General features: G+C 62.3%; 1 protein-coding gene across 2 annotated transcripts in view; it reads right to left on the bottom strand.

Moving 5' to 3' along the window:
* Positions 1-18686, bottom strand: part of PHF21B (PHD finger protein 21B) — a 72548-nt gene that overhangs the window by 25019 nt on the left and 28843 nt on the right. The window lies entirely within an intron of this gene.

Genomic DNA, 18686 nt, shown 5'->3' with positions numbered 1-18686 from the left:
GGTGGGGGTGGGAGGAGGGGCCACGGGAACCTTTCGAGGGTGAAGGGTGTGTTCGCTATCGGGATTCCGGTGATGGTGTCACAGGTGGACGCTCGTCAGGGCGCAAATACGTGCAGTTTACTGTCTGTTATACACAGATACTAAAAATAAACTCCCTCTCCACTTCCCCCCTTATCTTGCATCTCTCTGCCCCCCGAATGAGTATCGTCCAAATGGCATGGCAGAGGGTCGCAGGCCCACAAACCACAGAGCTGCTTCTCCTGGTTATGACGGAAAGGTTCCTTCTCTTCTGGCATTTGCCACCTGCCCCACCTGGGCGACGCTGAGGCTCGCGTCCGTCAAGCTGGCCGCTGCCTCTCTGTAAACGTGGAGCCAAATGACCCACATTTAGCCGGACGTTTTTCACTGCAGACATTTGGTGGAACAGAACTTCATGAGCAACGCAGAGAGTGTTAACGGACGCGGTCACTTTACGTGGCAGTGTCTCAACCCATAATACTGTTCTATGTCCTTCTCCAGCAGGGCCTGGTGACAAGCAATGGCCAGTCCATGGTTTAAAAGATTCTGCCCCACCTGTGGAAAACGGACGAGTGAGAAGGCTCTGCCCCTCCTGTCCCTGGCCCTGCTGGCATGTGACTGTCCCCTGTGGGGCTCGTCTGCACCAGACCCCCGCCCCCACCGCCCCGGCCCAGACAGGCACAGGTGGGAGGCAAGTACACAGCACCGTTGGATTACCAGGTTCCAGGTGAGTCTGCCAGCCTCTCCCTCCAGCAGGGTCTGCAGTGAAAGGCCCACCCTGGCACTTCACTCCATCAGCGGGGGGAGCTGTGTGGCCCCCTGGGAGCAGGGATTCCACGTGGGTGGGGAGCCGACCAGACGATCCGAGGGCCCCAGAACCACGAGGGCAAATCCATGCCCCAGACCTATCGGAGCCGAGGACCAGCACCAGCCTGCGTTCCCTGGGGACTCCCTTCTGTCCAAGATGCCCCGACGAGCCCTCCAGACGAGGCGCGTGTGCTGTCCGCATGCCCGTCCCGTGCGTGTAGAGCTGCTCCTGGGTGGGCGTGGGGGTCGCCGTGTGTGTCCGTGTCCAGGTGCGTCACTATGCACCAGCTAACTGGTATCCACTTGGGCGCAGGCGTCTGTGTGTCCAGACAATTCTCTCTGGACCTTGCTCTCACTGTGCTGCGTCTGGCAGACGTCGATGTCCGGTTCTAAGCCTTCATGTCGGGTCGGTGCTTGGCCCTCCCACCTGACATGGGACGCCAGTGACTTCTGCCCACGTGCCTCAGACGTTCAGTCAGGAAGCGAAGGAGATGGAGAGAGGGAAGGACGGACGGAGGCTGCTGGAGGGCGGGCCCCGAAGCCGGCTGGGGGGGAAGGATGGGAGCTTCGCTTTGGCCTTGAACACTCAGTCACCAGGAAAGAAACACGACCTGCCACGTGGTAAATACCGACCGCCTGTGGGACGCCGAACAAACAGCGTTCGCCGGCGGACTCCGCGAACGATGACGCTGCCCGACTCACGCCCGGCCCAGCCTGGCATTTACACCTGGGGCTCAGGGCGCTCGGCGGCTCTTGAAGCAGCATCTTACAGGATGTGGGGCCCCTCCGTGCCCGGACAGCGGGAGGAGCACAGAAGGCTGGGTGATGCCCCAGGCCAGAGCCCAGCGTCTTTTGAGAGGAGTTTGTCACAAATGAGGCTGCTGAGCAGGGTCCCCCGCAACACCCCGCCCCACCTGGGAAAGGTGGGTTTCCACCCAGGACACCGAAGTCACCTCCCACTCAATGTCCTTTCCCCGTCTGTGCTAAGCAGACTTCGGGGAGCCCTCCGATCTCCACCTATCAGCTCCTCATAACAAAGCCCACCCCGAGGGTGTTCTTCCTGCCCTTCCAGACCTTTCATTAGCGAGCTGGGAAGACGCCATCCCTCGCAGGGGCTGCCCGCTCTGCGCCGGGCAGGCGTTCACTGATACCGGCAGAAACCGTCTCAGAGGCTATTTCATGAGCAACGGGTAGTTTACAGCTGCACTTTCGTCAAGATAAAAGAGCTCCTTATAACTACATTTGTTGCTCTAAGCATTTAAACAGCGGGGAAAGGAGCCACAAAGGTCAAAGATAACTTCGAATTTTCCCCGCGTCTGCGGAGTCCCCATCTGCGGAGTCCCCGGGGTGGCCTGGGAGGCCCCGGACACAGAGAGGCAGGCGGAGGTGCTGAGGGGACGGACTGAGCCTGGGGTCGGGCTCTGGTCCTGGCTCTGACACAAGCGCGTGTGGCCCCAGCTCCCGGCCAGCCGCTGCTTCGCTGGCGGGACGGGGTGGGACCGGCGGCACGGCCGCGGCGGTGGCCCGTCTGGGTGCCGACCCCGGAGGGGCCCCTTTCTCGCTGGGCAGCTCTGGGGAGCCCCATTTGCTCCGCAGCACCCGCTTCCCACCGAGGCTGGCATGTAGGGACTCGCCTCTCCCCAGGTGACAGCGCCCTGGTGCTGAGCAGGGGGAGGAGGCGGAAACAGAAACAGAAACCGCTGGCCCCACCTCAGGCTCCCTCCCGTCGGGGACAGATGCTCCACGCCCTCCTGAGACCCCTTCCTCCGTCACTCAGCAAACATCTCGTGCACCCACGACGGGCCACTGGCTCTCGTCTTGGGCCAGGAATGGGGTTGGGAGAAGGGCAGACAGTGTTCAGCATCACAGCGGCTGCTCCCCTCCCAGCCCCTGACCCGATGGACCGGAACTGGCCTCTCGCCCTCCACTCCCCGGCTGGATGGTGGCTCCTGGGGGGCAGGGCCTGCTGAGGCCCGTGTCTTGCAGTCCGGCCCAGGTCCTGGTCGGAGCAGGAGCGTGGTGAAGTATCTAATGGACACCATCAGACGAGGAGGGCCTGGGGTGCCCAGGATCCAACTTGGGGACTCTGCTCAGGGAGCCAAGAAGGGCAGGGAAGGGGGCACCTCCTTCACACTCAGAGCCACGTGCAAACGAGGTCACGCAGAGCCACCACAAGGCAGACCTGCCACCTACTGCCCACAGGCTGGCAGGCCACGGCAAGCTCTTCCCATGCCCACTCCCCACATATGTGCAAACCTGCTCCCTGGTGTCCCGGCCTTGGGTCCAGTCCCTGTGCCCAGAGGCCCCGACCTCACAGAGCCACCCTCCCAGTGGTACCTTGGGGGCGTGGACCTGGTAGCCCGGCCGTAACCACTCCCAAAGCAGACGCCGCCTCCAGGACTGGCTGGGGCGCCACCCAGCAGTCCGTCCTGACCCCAAGGGCCAGCCCCCAAAGCTGTCCGATGGCAATGGCAATGCCACACCGCCTGCCACGGCTCGGACGCCGTCCATGGGCATCGCCCCTGCCCAGATGCCCACGAACATCCTGCGGTGCAGGTGAGGCCTGGGCTGAGGCTGAGCCACGGGGCAGGATTCAGCTCGGAGCTCGGGGAGGAGGCGGAGTGCGGGCCGTGCAGGGGGAGGGGCGCCCAGCTCCCAGGCTGGCCCTTAGGGAGCTGAGAGCACCGCACGAGCAGTGGGCCCCGCAGGACGAGGCTGCAGCACACGGGGACGAGCATTTCCGAAGGGCACATCCGTCTCTCTCTCACCTGACCCAGAGGGCGGGTTCCAGGCAGCACAGTGGACACTGGTGAGCCGCCTTAGAGCCTGACTCCCCTGTAGGAGGAGGAAGGGACCCCGTTCCCGAGTGCCCTGGATTTGGGCACGTTCCCTGTGACCTTGATTAACCTCATGTGGGAAGCCGGTGTCCAGTGGGAGACACGGGTCTGGTCAGGGCAGCTGCGACCCGGACCGCGGAGCTGACCGGAGCAGGGGCTCTGGCTTCCGCCTGGCTGTGTGAGGACACCAGGGCGGCAGCCCGGGGCCTCCGAGGACCAAGCAGGACGGCCCAGGAGCAGGCCGCATTGCTCCCGTCCCTCCAGACGCCGGGCGGCTGTGCATCTTCGTGGAACCACTGTGACGTGGTGCCGAGATGACAGTGCTCCAGCCTCGGTCGGCGCCGGTACAAACATTAACGTGACGTGAGCAGCACCTTCACCGTCGGGCGAAGCCGGTTTGTAACTTGCCGATGAAACCCGACTGCGCCTTCCCCACAGCCGGGAACAGCCGAGACGGTCCCACGGGCCGCCCAGCTCGCTGCCCCGCGCCCGCTCCCACGCTCATCCACATGGGGCGTCGGGGCTCTTGGGGCTCCTGTTAAAACCCAGGGAAATGCACCCCATCTTTGCTGCCCCATTCTCTGGCGGTCCCAGCCCACATCTGCATCCTGCTGTGACACGGCACACGCCCTCAGCAGTGCCGACCAAGCTGCTTTTGCATTTCATTCTCGGCTGGCCCAGGTCACGCCAAGCATCCTGCCCGCACCTCCAAAGCAGCGGAGCGAGAGCCGCCTTCCTTGTTCCAAGGACCAGGGCACAGAGCTGGGGCAGGTCACTCCAACGCCCCCTCCACTCTGCGAATGCACGCCAAGGACCAGGCATGGTAACAAATTGCGGGGCGGGGAGGGCACTCGAGGCATCCATGTGCTCGGCCACGCCCAGAAGCCCCTGGCGGGTTCCCTGGGGGTGACTGGAAGCCGCTGCAGGCTCTCGGCTGCAGGGCAGGACCTGAGGCCGGGTGGCAAGGCACTCACTGTGGGCTAGGGCAGAGCTCCCCGGGGCGGACAGGGGACCAGGAGCGGTTCCCACCCTGTCCAGCTCGAGGGGCTGCTGGCTGGCGGCTCCCTGCGCAGGCGGTGGCCACCTGGCCAATGATGGTACACAGGTCTGTTCAGAGCTCCCCGCCCGGGACTGGCCATGGCTCTGCCCGTGGGCACCCACACCTGCCGGCCCCTGCCCTGGGTGTCCTGCTCTCTCCCAGGGTCTCGGGGACAGTCCCCAGTGCATGGTGGCTCCCAGGAGAGGGGACTCCCAGGGGACTCCCATCTTCTTCCAAAACCAGCGTCTTCAGGCCCCGCGAGGAGACCCGTTTCCTGAAGCTCGGGCTCTGGGGACACTACACACGCCCCTCCTCAAAGCCAATCCGTTTCCAGGTGCACCTCGGGGGTCAGTACGAGGCTGCTGCAGCCCACTGGGTCCTGGTGACCCTGACCGAGCGGGCCGGCCACTTAACCGACACCCGGGCCCTTGCGGGGGAGGCTGCTCCCCATCTGAAAGCCCCGGAAAACGCGGCGGCTGCTCCGCGCTGGTGTCTGGGACGCGCCCTCAGCAGGCCCCAGTGAGGCGAAGTGGCTCAATTGACTTGAAAGGGTGTAATTTTATGCTGTTGTAGGAAGTACACGCTCTAAATGGCATCGTGGACCGAGAACTGGGGCTGTGATCTCGAGAGTGTTCAAACAACGGCCACCAATGTGTGGCCACCACGGATGTGGGGTGGGGGTGGGGGTGGGGGCAGCTGGAAACTCCCCACGGACCGCAGCCTCTGCAACTGCCCGGGTCCCTCAGGGGGCGTGTCCACGAGACCAGCCGCATCACTCGCTGTCTGAGCTGTTCCTTCACTGCCCTGGTCACGACCCCCACCCCCGACCGTCTGGCACCTCCACGGCTAACCTGCTGCATTTGGACTGGTGTCGATATTCCCAGTTACGTGAACCAGGGCCCGAAAGGGCAGGCGCCGTCCCCAGAAGCCCCGGGACCTGGACCGGGACCAGGGCAGGAACAAGTGACAAGTGAAGCAGCAGGACCCGCGAGGGCCGTTTATGTAAACAGAACGCACGCCGGCCTCGCCGGTGACGGACGGTCTCACTCCCCAGAGAAGCACCTGACACTGCACAGAAGGGGTGGCCGGCTGGGGACTAAAGGCACCGAGGACCTCCCCAAACCCCACTCGGCCTCCTGGGTGGCGCCCGTGGTGCAAACTTGCAGGGCGAGCTCTGGCCCCCCACCGGCCCCGCCTTCTCCCGGGACCTCCCAGCAGGAACCGCAGTGCCCTCCCGTGGGCCTCGGTGCAGAACTTGGTGGGGTCCCAGGAAGGTGATTGATAGGGGGGACTCGGGGGCAGGATTTCCAAAGACGGGGACACCAAGGGGCCCAGCAGACACAGGCACAGGCTGAGGTGTGGCGGGGGCCGAGGCTGGACAGGACGGTGGGGACTGGGTCCCGGGGTCCCAGGGAGGGGGCATGTGACCAGGGCAGGCGAGATGGACCAGAGGCTGCACGAGTGGACGGCAGCCAGGAGGTACGAGGGCGACTCGTGAGCGAGAAGGCGTGCAGAGCCGTGGGGCTCCGGAGGGTTTTAAGGAGGAGGGTGACGTGAGTCATTAACAAACCCAGCGAGAGCCCGGAGTTGGGCGGTGGGGACGAAGCCATGAAAGGTCAGGTCACCATCTTCCAGAAACGCACCAGCAGGGGCCGAGGGGTTGGGCTCGCGGGCACGGCACTGCCTCTGAGCCTCAGTCCCCCATCGGCAGTGGGGACAGTCAGGGCAAAACACGGCCGGCCTCCGCCAGCACCGTGCCCAAATCACTGCTGCTTCCTCTCGGCAGGAGGGCCGGACCCTGCGGCCAGCCTCCGGCAGGCCAGCTCCCAGCCCTCCGGTCAGCTTAATTATGTCCACGCTCCGAAAACGAAGCCCAGCCTGAAAGTCCGGGCGGCCTGCATCGTGCCCACAGTCCTCATGGCCAGCATCGGCTCGCCCGGCCCGCCTGCCCGCGACTTCAGGGGTCCCGGGGCCCGCTGCACCTCGTGTTGATAAGTCAGGATAATGAGACCGTGCTGAGTGGCAGGGCCCAACGGGAGGAAGGGACACTTTAATTTCAGATGTGGGGGTCTCAAGCTACGAGAGACAACTGAAGGAATAAGCAGGCACAGGCCCTGGGGGCCGCGGGGAGGCCAAGATGCCACCCAGTTAGTGGACGAGGCGGGGACGCGGGGGCTCGGCTCTCCCACAGAGGGTCCCCACATCCCACCTCCCTGCACAGGTCGTCCCCGCATACACCTGGGGCAGAGACTCAGTGTGTGGACAGAGGTGGGCAGCACAGAGAGAGCCCACCCCATCGGCCCTCACTCAGGCCCCAGGGGGAAGAGGAGGGTCGCCCTCGCTGTGACCCCCACTCTTGGCCTGGGACCCCACTGGGTGATCCCACGCCTGTCCCTGCTGTAGACACTGAGGGCCCTGGACCCTCCAGTGCCGAGCAGAAACAATTAAGATCACCAGGAAGAAAAGTTCTGGATCGGCTGGGGCAGGGTCAGACAGCACGTGGATCCACACCCCCAGGGCCGCGTGTAGGGCTTGGGGACACAGTGGACGCCCCATGCCCCCTGACCGCCCTGCTGAGGCCACGCCCCTACCCTCAGGGGTCCTGGCCCTCCCCCCCCACCCCCGGGACCAACCCCTCTGGCCCATTCGCTCCATCCCGGCTGGGTGTGGGGCGGGACACACCATGCCCTCATCCTCCAGGGCCCAGGGCCGGAGGTGGTCGTGGGCTCCACCCTGGGCAGGATGGACAAGCATGGGTGTGGTGGAGGCACTAATCTGACCTGCAAAGTAAGGTGGCAGCTAACTCGTTGATATATTGTGGAACTTAACTTTAATTTTCAATAACACATCAACTTCTAAACATTCCAGCTTGCCCCAGTCTCTAAAGGCTCAACAAATACGTGTTGCATGAGCAGAGGAATCATCCAATGGTGAAAAGTCCGAATCACTGAGCCCCTGATTGTACTCACTCCTTCAGGAACCCCAAGAGTGCGCACAATTACTGTTCCCTTTCACACGTGAGGCAACGGTGGGCTAGGGGGCTGAGCGACTTGCCCAGGGTTACTCAGCTTGGAGCCCGTGATGCACACTGGGGACATTCCAGAGACCCCTGGGGGCACTTGAGGATGGCCAGGACTCTTCCCTAAGTCCCTGGCCTCCTAGTGAGCGGCACGGCGCTGGGCACGTGCCAGCTGGGCTCAGGGGTGGCCTCAGCCGGCCATGGAGCCAGCTGCCTCTGCCCAGGAGTGGGTCAGGCCGGCCCATCCTTTGAGACTCAGCATCCTGCCCCTGCCCCCGGGGCGGAAGCTCCAGCTTCATTTCAGTTGCTTAGAGCAACAGCAGGCACAGGAGGTGGGGGCGGAAAGACCAGCAAATTCCAGACCGAGGATGCCTTTGACCTTGTGATGGATGCAGAACATTAATGGTGAAACGTGGCCAACTCCATTACCCACACCACTGGCAGGCAGGAGGAGGGGACGAAAGCCACGGCCACGACCGCTCCAAGCCTCAACCTGGACTCGCAGAGCAACTTCCCTCCTTCCAAAGAAGGGCGCTGCGCCCCCGCTGTGCGCCAGGCACGGGGGCTTCAGGCGGAGTCAGACCCGGCATTCCCGCCCTGGTTTATTCATCAGCATTTCGTTCCAGGCACAGGGGACGTGGAAGTGAATCAGAAGCAGCCCTGTCCTCAGTTCAGTGGGGTACAGACCTGTCCGCCCTCTGTGTGTGTGGGGGGTGGGTACGTCCTGGCTGGACCTGCTTCTCCATTTGCATGATGGCGGTGGGGCTGGAGTGACTGACCCCTGAGGTCCCATGTGAAGGGTCTAGGTCCAGGAAGGTGGGTCTGAGCGCCTGGAGGTGGGTGTGTGGGGCTCCAGGCCTCTGGCCCTTTATTGATTATTCTCCTTCAATGACAAGCTGAGCCCGAGCCTCAGTTTCCCCACCTGTAAAACAAGAATGACTGCTGCCCTCTGGTAAGTATCGAGGGGGGTGCAGCCAGGAGGGCGTCCTGCAGCTTGTGGGCTGTGCACCCAGGCACCGGCCTCCCGAAGCCTTGGGCAGGGCTGACACGCGCTCACACCATCAGGCTGTTCAAACTCTGACGGCAAACGCGCCCTATGCAGGAGCTGGAAACCATGTCTCTTCGAGGAAGATTAAGGGAGGAGACAAGCTTCGTTTCCACATGCATCTCGTTCTGGGTCGTGGAGGCACGGGGCTGGCCTCCTGGGGACAGGACGCCCACGCCGGGAAGTGCCCAGACGCCAGCCTCTGGTGTCACGTTCACCTCTAAAATCCACTTCAAGCTGCGCTTCTTCCCCAGTCATCTATAGGCCCCCGAGTTCTCAGAGCTACTGTGACTTAATGAGGGCAGCTGGGGGGCCCTGGCCGAGGCCCGGCCACTAACAGCACGTTTGTATCATTACCCAGTGTGGGGACGAACTGGAGACTCAGGCAGGTGTTGGCTTCCACATGCATCTCGTTCTGGGTCGTGGAGGCACAGGGCTGGCTTCCTGGGGACAGGACGCCCACGCCGGAAGTGCCCAGACGCCAGCCTCTGGTGTCACATTCACCTCTAAAATCCACTTAAAGCTGCACTTCCTCCCCAATCATCTACAGGCCCCTGGGTTCTCGGAGCTACTGTGACTTAATGACGGCATCTGGGGGGCCCTGGCCGAGGCCCAGCCACTAACAGCACGTTTGCATCATTACCCAGTGCGGGGACGAACTGGAGACTCAGGCAGGTGTTGACGGAGCTGGGAAATTTACTGCCACGTAAGACGCACAGCTAAACCCGGCTCCTGCCTGCTCTGAACCCAGCTCTTCGAGTGGCAAGCCCACAAGCCACGGGGTTAGGCTGGCACGTCCTGGTCCCCTCACCAAGGGCTGCGCGGTGTGGGACAACTGCCTCTAAGCAGAGACGTCTGTTTGGGGAGAGCGTCCTCGGGGCTGAGAAGGAACAAGCAGACCAAGCGAGCGAGTGAGTGAGTGAGTGAACAGCTCGAGGGATGCTCAACCCCTTGCCCAGCCCACCTCACCGGGACGCTCTGGGTGTGGGAAGCGAAGCTCGGGGAGAGGAAGCGTCCAGGCTCCAGAGCCAGGCGAGCGGGACCCTCACGCGTCACCCGTGCGTGCCCGGCTCAGACGTCCCGCCTCTCTGCACCCGCTTCTTCCTCCAGAAACTGGGGACGGACGTCTGCCGCATAGGATGACGAGACTTCTGCGTAACGGGCCGACCGCGCATCTAGAGGGTCTGGTGACAGCCGCTCCCTTCCCCTCTCCTGCCTTCATCTCCTGCAAACTGCGTGTGACCACAGGTTGCTAGCGTCTCGGGTCACTGAACTCAAGTGAAGTGAGGGAAAAGCACACAGAGCGCGTACGGTGCTGCGGAGTCCTCGGCCTCAAGCTCCAGTCCATGCACGAGTTATTTGTTCGTTATTTCTCCTCACGTTAGAAGCCCACAGGCTCCTCGCTGCCCCGGAAAGAATGAGCAACCTGGCGTTTGCAGGAGGCGGTAGAAGCGAGAGGCATGGGCCTCAGCTGGACTCTTGAGCCCCAACCTGGGGCCTGCACCCCTCTTCCCTGTGAGATGGGGTGACTCAGCTCTGGCAGACTGATGTGAGTGTAGTGCCCCCCACACAGACACGTTTGAAACCTGAGCCTGCCCACGCTGGGGTGGGAAAGGAGTTTGCGAAGCTTCTGGTTCCTGGGGACTCACCTCCTCCCAGGGTGAACGTGGGCTGGCACCCAGGACAGCGGTCAGCACCCAGGACAGCGGCCGGTCCCCAGGACAGCCCCTAGCACCCAGGACAGCCGCCAGCAGCCTGGGGCAGTCTCCCTGTCTATGGCCCTGGCCCCAAACCCCTGCCCGTTTCTGCACCCAAGCTTCAGGGCGATGAGCACCTTTGGGAGGGCTTGAGTGGGGGACAGGCAGAGATCGGAGTCCTGAGATCCGCCTAAATACTGGTGGCAGGATGTGGGGTGTGAGCAGCCCCTGCTTACCTGGACCTCGGCGGGCGGCTGTGGGCAAGTACGATGGGGACAACCTGGACGCACCCAAATGCTGGGGCTCCCTGGAGGGCTGTGACCGTCCCATGGGACCAAAACTCTGGTCTCGGCAGCGAGATGGGCAGGTGCTGCTCTCCCGTCCGGCCACCAGCTCTGCAGCCTCTGCCCCTCCCTCGGCCTCGGTCACTCCTGTGTTTATTCCACAAGGTGGCAGGCTTGAAGTCTGGGGGACACTGCACACTCTCAGGCCCCCCACAGCCAGCCCGCAGGAAAGCTGAGTGGTGGGCGAGCTACCCTACTGCCCTAGCTGCTCCCCGTTCCGGACGCCCAGGGTGTCCTCTGCAGCAGCCCTGGGAGCCCACGCACATCAGGGTCAGAGGCGGGCCACGGGACCCTCCCTGTGGACCCCAAGGACCCCACACCTGGGACAGGAAGCACTTGCTCGTTCTTCACGTGCTTTCTCAACTCGTTTCAAGCAGAAGCTCGACTAACTCAGAACACCCAACGGGGACTTCTAACAACAGCAGTCCCCGTATTCGAAGCTCCCGTGGGGCCCCTCCCATCGCCCCGAGTCTCCTCGGAACCCAGCCAGCCGCGGGCTCCGCTGGGCTTTCGTGGCGTGCGCACTTCTGGTTCCCCACGCTCCCCTTCATTATTCCGGCTCTAATTTATTAACTCGCCCCTCTGCTGGCAACAGAAACCCAGCCGCCGAGTGGACCTCTTAGCACAGCCGACACCTCTGAACGTTTTCTCTTCCAGTGCATCGGGGTCGGGGGTGAGGCAGGGGCCCCTTGCTAAGGGGAAGACTCCCCAGGGAGCCCCCGGCCGCCTCCTGAGACCCGCGGTTTCCGGGCGTGCGCGTGCGGCACTGGGTCACGCTGCCTCCAATCTCCGGCTCTGTCCTACTCACGCGAAAGCCTAACCTCATCGCTCCTCCAGCTTCCGTCCATCCGTCCATCCGAGCAGGCTCTCCTTCCGCGCCTCCCCCGGCTCGGGACGCCCCGTGACACCGTGCACCCACAGTGCCTCCTCGCTCCCAAAAGGGCCTGTGTTTACCGAGGGGACAGGGAGCCGCACAACCGACAGGGCTACTTAAAACCGCGCTGCCAAGGTGTTTTCTTCCGAACGCATTGAACGGCTAGTTCCTTTTTTCCAAATCCCCTTGGGAAAATAGTTTCGCAAGCGCCCAGAGTTTGTTCACCGCTTTCCAGGCCCGAAAGACTCCGTGGCCCCCAGGACACCTTGCTCCCTCCGTCCTTGGGGCCTGAACACCTCGTCTCAGAGACGCTCGGTGACCTTCCCAAGTCCCCCCGTGTGCAGGCGGCTCATCTTTAGGCTCCAAGCCCTGAATTCTCCATCGCGGTGCGCACCGCCCCTGGGCCCCTCGCCAGCAGAGTTTCCGCGGCCAGCGCCCCCTCCGGCCCCCTCAGCCCAGCCAACCTGAGCTACGCAAGGCCAAGTCCCGCCACGCTCGGCCGCCCCAGGCCCTCCCTCCTTCCTGTTCCTCTGCACTCGCCCGTTTGGCCTCCCCTGGACAACTCAGGAAGTAATTCGCCCCATCACAAAACCAGCAACGTGGCTTCAAGCCCCAGGACCACCGAGGTCGCCCCGGTCAGTCCACACCCGGCCCCACCGCACCGCAGGACACACCTGGGAGAGGGAGAAAACCCGAGCGGGAAGCTGCTCCTCCGGTTTGGGATGAGGACGCGCCGGTCCCCGGAAGGCCATCGGGGCTGTGGCCCCAGGCCGATTCCGACCCGTCCTGTTTCTGCACAGCCCACCAGCCAGGAATTTTTAAATGGGGGAGGGGGATCAAATGAAGAATAACACTTCGTGCCACGCAGAAACTATAGGAAAGTCACATTTCAGTGTCCGGGAATAAAGCCGCATTGGAACACAGTGCCACTGGCCTTCCCGTGCTGCCCAGGCTGTGCCCCCGACCCCGGCAGAAGCAGGAGGTGTGACAGGGACCCTGAGGGACACAGAGCGAGGAGACTCACTGTCTGGGCCTTTGCAGAAAAGGGTGTTGACCCCCGCAAGCTGAGCAATGACCAAGGAGGTGTCCGGCATTCAATGGCAGGTAAGCATGAGTGGAGGGTGCATTTCGTTCCAGGCTGTTAGCGATCCAGGGGCCACTGGGAGGTCAAACGAAGCCACTCAGGAGGAAGAGGCTTGACTGGACGAAGGGCCCCAGAAGGGGGCAGCCAGAGGGACAGCTCACCCCGACCAGCTACTGTGACACCCAGCGAACTCGGAACCCAGGCGGCCAGGTGTGGGGGGCGTTCTGGATGCAAACGTCTGACTGGCACCGATGAGGCTGAAAACAGAAGGTTCCAGAATGGAGGGTGGGGCCTTCCGGTGAGACAAGGTGACGGGGCACGGGGCCTGGGCTGAGGCATCCCACGGACCCAGCTCTGTCCTGCCACACCCGACAGAAACACGGAGCCCCCTGAGCAGCATCTTCCCGCCGTCTACACGGCAGGACTTTTGTGAGACCTGGAGAGCAGGTATGGGACACAGCCACGTGAAGGCCGACGCGGCCCACGCTCCGTGAGCGGCAGCTGCTGCCATCAGCCACTCTCATCCACTCTTCCAAGCTACGCCATGGGCTTAGTATTCTCGTCTGCATTAACATCTTTGGAAATGGACTCAGAGAGGTGAAGTGACCTGCCCAAGGCCACACAGCAAGAGCAGCTACCTGGCTGGACAATCAGACACCAGGTCCGCTCGACCCAAGCATGTGACTCAAGCCTGTGTCTCAGGACGTGATGACGGAGCCACCTTTCCTGACTGGGGACAGCAGCGAACCAGCTTCCTGGAGGCCGGGCATTGGAGCGGGCCTTTGGAGAACGGGGCAGATCTTGACCGATCGTGTAAGGTTCTGACCCCCGGGGAGACGAACAGGGGTGTCCAGGCAGGGAGGTGTGAGGCACGGAGCAAACGGGACAGGAGCACCGAGGGGCGGGAGGGCAGGTGGGCGACACAGCCCCGCCGGGCCGGCAGTGAAGCCCAGACCGACCACCGTGTGGGCCGCGGCCCACCAGCCCGGCCAGGTCAGGCCTGAGAGGGTGGACGGTGGCAGCTCGGTCCCTGGTCAGCCTGGCTCAGATTCCTGTCACCACTCCTTGGCCGTGTGACCTCAGGAAGGTCCCTGGCCCTCTCCGGGCTTCTGGCTCCCCATCTGGACATGGCGACCTGGGCTCGCAGGGTGGTCATGGCCGTGACAGGGAGAAGGTTCTGGAGGCGTCTGGAATGGACCCTGCTTGTGGTCAGCACTCAACACTGTGTGCCGGCCCTGCAGATGACATTCATTTAATAAACACATCACGAGCCCCTGCCCGTGCCAGGCAGGCACCTTGCTGTCCCCTCCGTCCCCCACGTCAAGTCGTCAGCCTGCAAGGACGGCCACCGACGACAAGACAGGGCAGGTGCTCCACACGCGTCCCGATGAGCCAAGTCCCCACGGGCCGCCTGGGCAGTCGGAGGCCCAGGCTCCCCGAGGGAAACCAAGTACGGTCCCTGAATGTCACCTGGGGGAGCAGCTGAGGAGCAGTGACAAAGACGGGGCTGTCCGGAGAGCAGCCCCCACCCGCCCCAGCACCGAACTGACGGGCGGAGGCCCGAGCCGAGAGCCAGGCCTCCTCGCCCTGACAAGTGTATCTATTCCTCATTACTCAGCTCCTCCTGGAGTGACAGCCGAGATTAAAGAGTAAGTCACCTCCAGACCCATCACGGCCCAACAAGATGGCTCCAAATTAAATCTAACAGTCAATGAAGTCGTCAATATTTAATTTACTCATTGCAGGTGGCGACTTCAGCCCTCACAATGCCATGGTTTAATGGCGGAGGGACTGGGGCTCATCCGGGGTGCAGACCCGGGCGCCTCCAGGCGAGGCCCGTGGGGAGCTCGACCCAGGCTGCTGCTGGCTCACCCAGGGCGATGGCTCGGGACCCGCTCAGCCCTCTTTGGAAACAGGAAGAAATGAGATGGGTGGCCCCGCCAAGGGGCGGCTTCTCCCCCAATCCTCCGACCCCCCTCACCCAATCTCCCAGGGAGCTGGGACTAGAGCAGCACCACAGATGCTTCTGGATCATTCAGCGCGTCGCCCCACGTCCCCCCTTCCACCGGTGGCCACTGTACCCACGGGGGTCCCATTGTCACAGCTGAGCGGTGTCCTCCCGAGTGCACCGCCTCCCTGCCCTGCACGTCCTTCCAACGCTGCCCCCGACCTGCAAGCCCACCACCCAGGACGCTCCCACTGGCCCACGGTCACCACCTGACCCTACCCCTGACCTCCTGCAAAGGGACCGGTGTCCACATGCCAGGTCGAGGACATGGCCAGGTAGTATTTGACGAGCCCTTTCGCGAGTCAAGAACTGGACTGTGTTCTCTGCGAGAACGAACTCCCTGGAAAGTTCTCTCCCAATTATTTGCATGAGAAACCTTATGAAGGCACAGAAACAAGGTTGCACCGTCACTTGGGCTGGGGCGAGGTCCCAGGCCCTGCGTGGCTACTCACCCTCCATGCTGCCTCCGAAGGGACCACTGAAGTTAATTTTTATTTGTATTTACACGATGCAGATAGAGAATCAATAGCCAACCCGCCCTCTCCTACGCAACTGTGTTTTTTTTTTCTGTCTTGAGTTTTCATTGGCTTGATTTTTGAAGATTCTCTTGCTAATTTTTCCTAAACTCCCTGACTGAATTATAACACTTTGTACAAAAAACCAGGTGCCAGTTCTTTTTTTCCAGAAGCTTCCATGTCCTGCTCCAACTTGAACGGGTTTCTTTCGAGGCTACTGGGCCCCTCTCCTGCACTTAGATCTCCCGTTTTTCTGGGTGTAATTCTTTGATTTTGATGGAGCAGCTGACCCAGGAACTTCCCGAGAACGTGACACGCGAACACACTTCCGGGCGCGGCCTGTCTCAGAGCAGGACCGGTGCGTGCCGGCGCCCTGAGCACGCGGCTCTGGCGTCTGGCTTCCAGGGCTGCTGCTGGGGTCGCGCCTGCGGCCCAGATGCCGGTGCGTGGCCGCCCCACCCCCACCCCGGGTCCGCAATCTCACGGCACTGGGTGGCAGTGAGGACCCCTCAGGCGAGGAGCTCTGAGCACCTTTTCAGTCTGGAAACCTGTGCCCTTCAATGACAGAGAACATTAACATCTCCTGGGTCTCATTCTGCCAAGTCCCTCGTTTCATCGGGACCTCGTCGGCAGACAGAGAGGTCCTCCTATTTCCCTGATTTCTCTCATCCATTCCCTTCCAGTTTTCATTTTATTCTACTTCTTCAGAGACCTCCCAACCCTCCTGTTGACTGTCAATTCTACCATCACGGGCTCTATTTCCGGTGGTTCTTGCTGGTCTCCGGCTGTCCCCTTTTTTAAGAGCCTGTTCTGAGCTCGTGGATGCTGTATACCGCTCGGTTTCCTGGAGGATTTTGACAGGTGTTGGAAGCTTCCCCTGCCTCCTGCAAGGCCTCCTCATCCTCTTCAACCTGTTCTGTGCCCATCTCTTCCTTGAGACCATGCTCAAGCTCCCTCCCCTGAACATACCGTGATCGCTATCTGCTCCATTTCAGGACAAGGCATGGAAAAGCTGCCAGGTCATCAAAGTGTACGAGGGACGGCCCTAGGGAAAGCTCGGAGAGCCAGCAAGTGTTTACCGAAAAATGAGCGATGGTGGACAGGTGACTGGGAGGGTAAGATTTCAGGAGAGAAATGGCGTCGGTAAAGCCTGGAGGTTGGAGAGAGGCCAGCGTGTTCAGCGAGACGCGGGGGCGGGGTCTAACTGGGCCGAGGGCAAGGGCAGGGCATGAGCCGGGGTGAGGGAAACTTGTGAAGCCCCGGAGGGTCCTGGGTGGGGGCAGCCCACGGGCAACTCCTGTGGGCTCAGCACCACACATGTCACACGTGCGCCCTCTCCCTGAAACCTGAGCTCCAAGGGCACTTACTTACTCGTCACCGTGCGTCCGGGGCCTCACACAAGGCCGGCGTGTAACGCATGGAAGAGATACACGCACATCCGCTCGGCAGAAACTCGCGGAGGCTGCGTCCTCCACGCGCCACGGGCCCCGCGTCCCAGGGGCATTTTCCACGTCCGTGTGTCTGCGCGTGCACACACGTAAACTCTCCCTCCTCTTGGCTGTTTTCCGGAGAACCCCACGACGAGCTGGGTTATGTGTAACCCAGTGTCTTGCTCACGAGGGTGCCTGACCCTGGATGGGTGCGTGAATGACGAAGCCCTCCTCTCGGTCGGTCACAGAGCAGCAGTGGGGGCGAAGGGTGCGGGGGACAGAGGAAGACACTCGAGTCCCGATGTGGCCAGAGGCCTCGGGCTCCCAGGATCACCCCGCCAGCTCCAGGCACAGACCCGCACCCCGCAGGACCATCCTTCCAAGCACCAAGACGACCAGGACAATAACGCTGATGACGGTTCCTCAGAGCTGTCCTGCGTCTGTGCTTTACAGTACTGGCTCAGCCACTGTCACTTGGCTTGCTCGGCAGCCCCAGAGGCAGACATGACCATATCACTCGGCGGACGAGGAAACCAAGTGAGTTCTCTGGGGGTGCAGGGGCTCACTCCAGGTGTCACCTCATGACGATCAAGGCCTTGGCTCTGAGCTGAGATCTCCCTCCGCGAGGACACTCTGCTGGCTGTGAAATGGGTCCCAGCCCTCTTGTCATCTGGGAATGAGACGTGAATGCTCACGTGAGCCGAGGCATCGAGGCTGTCTTCATGCCGTCCGGCGGTGGCCCAGGGAGGGAGCAGGACACACGCTGATGCGTGAAGGGTGAAGGGTGACGGTCACACTGGGCTGTTTCTGGATGTGGCGATGCTCACTGTCCCAGTGCCAATAGATCTGTTTTGTTTTTACCCAGGAAGAAAGTGACTGCTCTGAAGGCCTCCCCGGAGAACTGGGTCCGACGGCCCCCAGACGGCGACCCGCGCTTCCCCCAAGCCTTCCTCAGCAATCAGCCATCGCTGCCATCGCCAGCCCAGGTGAAAGATGCTGCTCAAGGAGAGAACAGGTAGGAAGGTGCGTTCAGAGAGCACGGTGGTGTCCAGACCCCCTGTGGGCACCCTGGGGGCGTCCGGCCGATGCTACCCAGAACCGGCCCTGGGGCAGAGCCGGGAAACTCCCCAGGGCAAGGCCACCGGGGTGGGGCCGGTCAACCCTGTGCTCGCGGCGTCTCTCTCCCGGTGCGGTACCCAAAGCACCAGCCCTGCGAGGCATTTTTAAATACTAATTTTACGTGACCTGCCTCCACACCCCTGGGCCTGACCCCTCCCACTGGGACCTCCGCAGGAGGCTTGTTCACGATGTGCTCATTTCAGCTACAGTAACTAATAACTACGTTTTAAAGGGAGAGACCTCCCAGGGTGAGATCTTTGGGGAAAGTTCTTGCCCACAGCGAATGTTGTAATGTTACTGTGGACAAGAAACAGGTCTTCTCAGTTTACTTATTTTGGGGGAGTGGGGGGCATAAAATCCTCTACCTTCATCAGCGGAGCAACAGAGGTGGCCGCTGGGCCCCTCAGTGAGACCGTGGCCGGCCTTTAGGGGCAGCCCCATATCCTATGCCCCACTGAGCTCGGACATGGCCCTAGGGGGTGGCGAGACATGGGCCACAATGCCCACTGGCTGGGAAGTCCGACGGGAGCCACAGCCAGATTCCAAGCCAAGGGGTCGCGGAGCCCATTACCCGAAGGGGCCCTGAGCAGGAGCCAAGGACTCCGCTGCCCCCAGCCCAGCCCAGTGCACGTCACTTCCCCCGCATAAGAGTCGGAGCCTCATCCAGCTTCCACAGGCCTCGGTTCGTGTGCCTGCTCCCCACCCGTCACAGAGGGCACGGGGCAGGGCCCCGCAGCTCTGGGGACAACTCCACGTGCCCCCTCTGCCATCACTCCATCTTGGAAGCTCTTTCCTCCAGCAGCGACCAGCAAAGACCAACTCAATCCCACCCCCTGCGAAGCTGCCAGGT

This window comes from Pteropus alecto, unplaced genomic scaffold (assembly GCF_000325575.1).
Source record: "Pteropus alecto unplaced genomic scaffold, ASM32557v1 scaffold157, whole genome shotgun sequence".
NCBI lineage: Eukaryota > Metazoa > Chordata > Mammalia > Chiroptera > Pteropodidae > Pteropus > Pteropus alecto.
The sequence above is the reverse complement of the archived record's forward strand: the minus strand, read 5'-3'. Positions and strand labels throughout refer to the sequence as shown.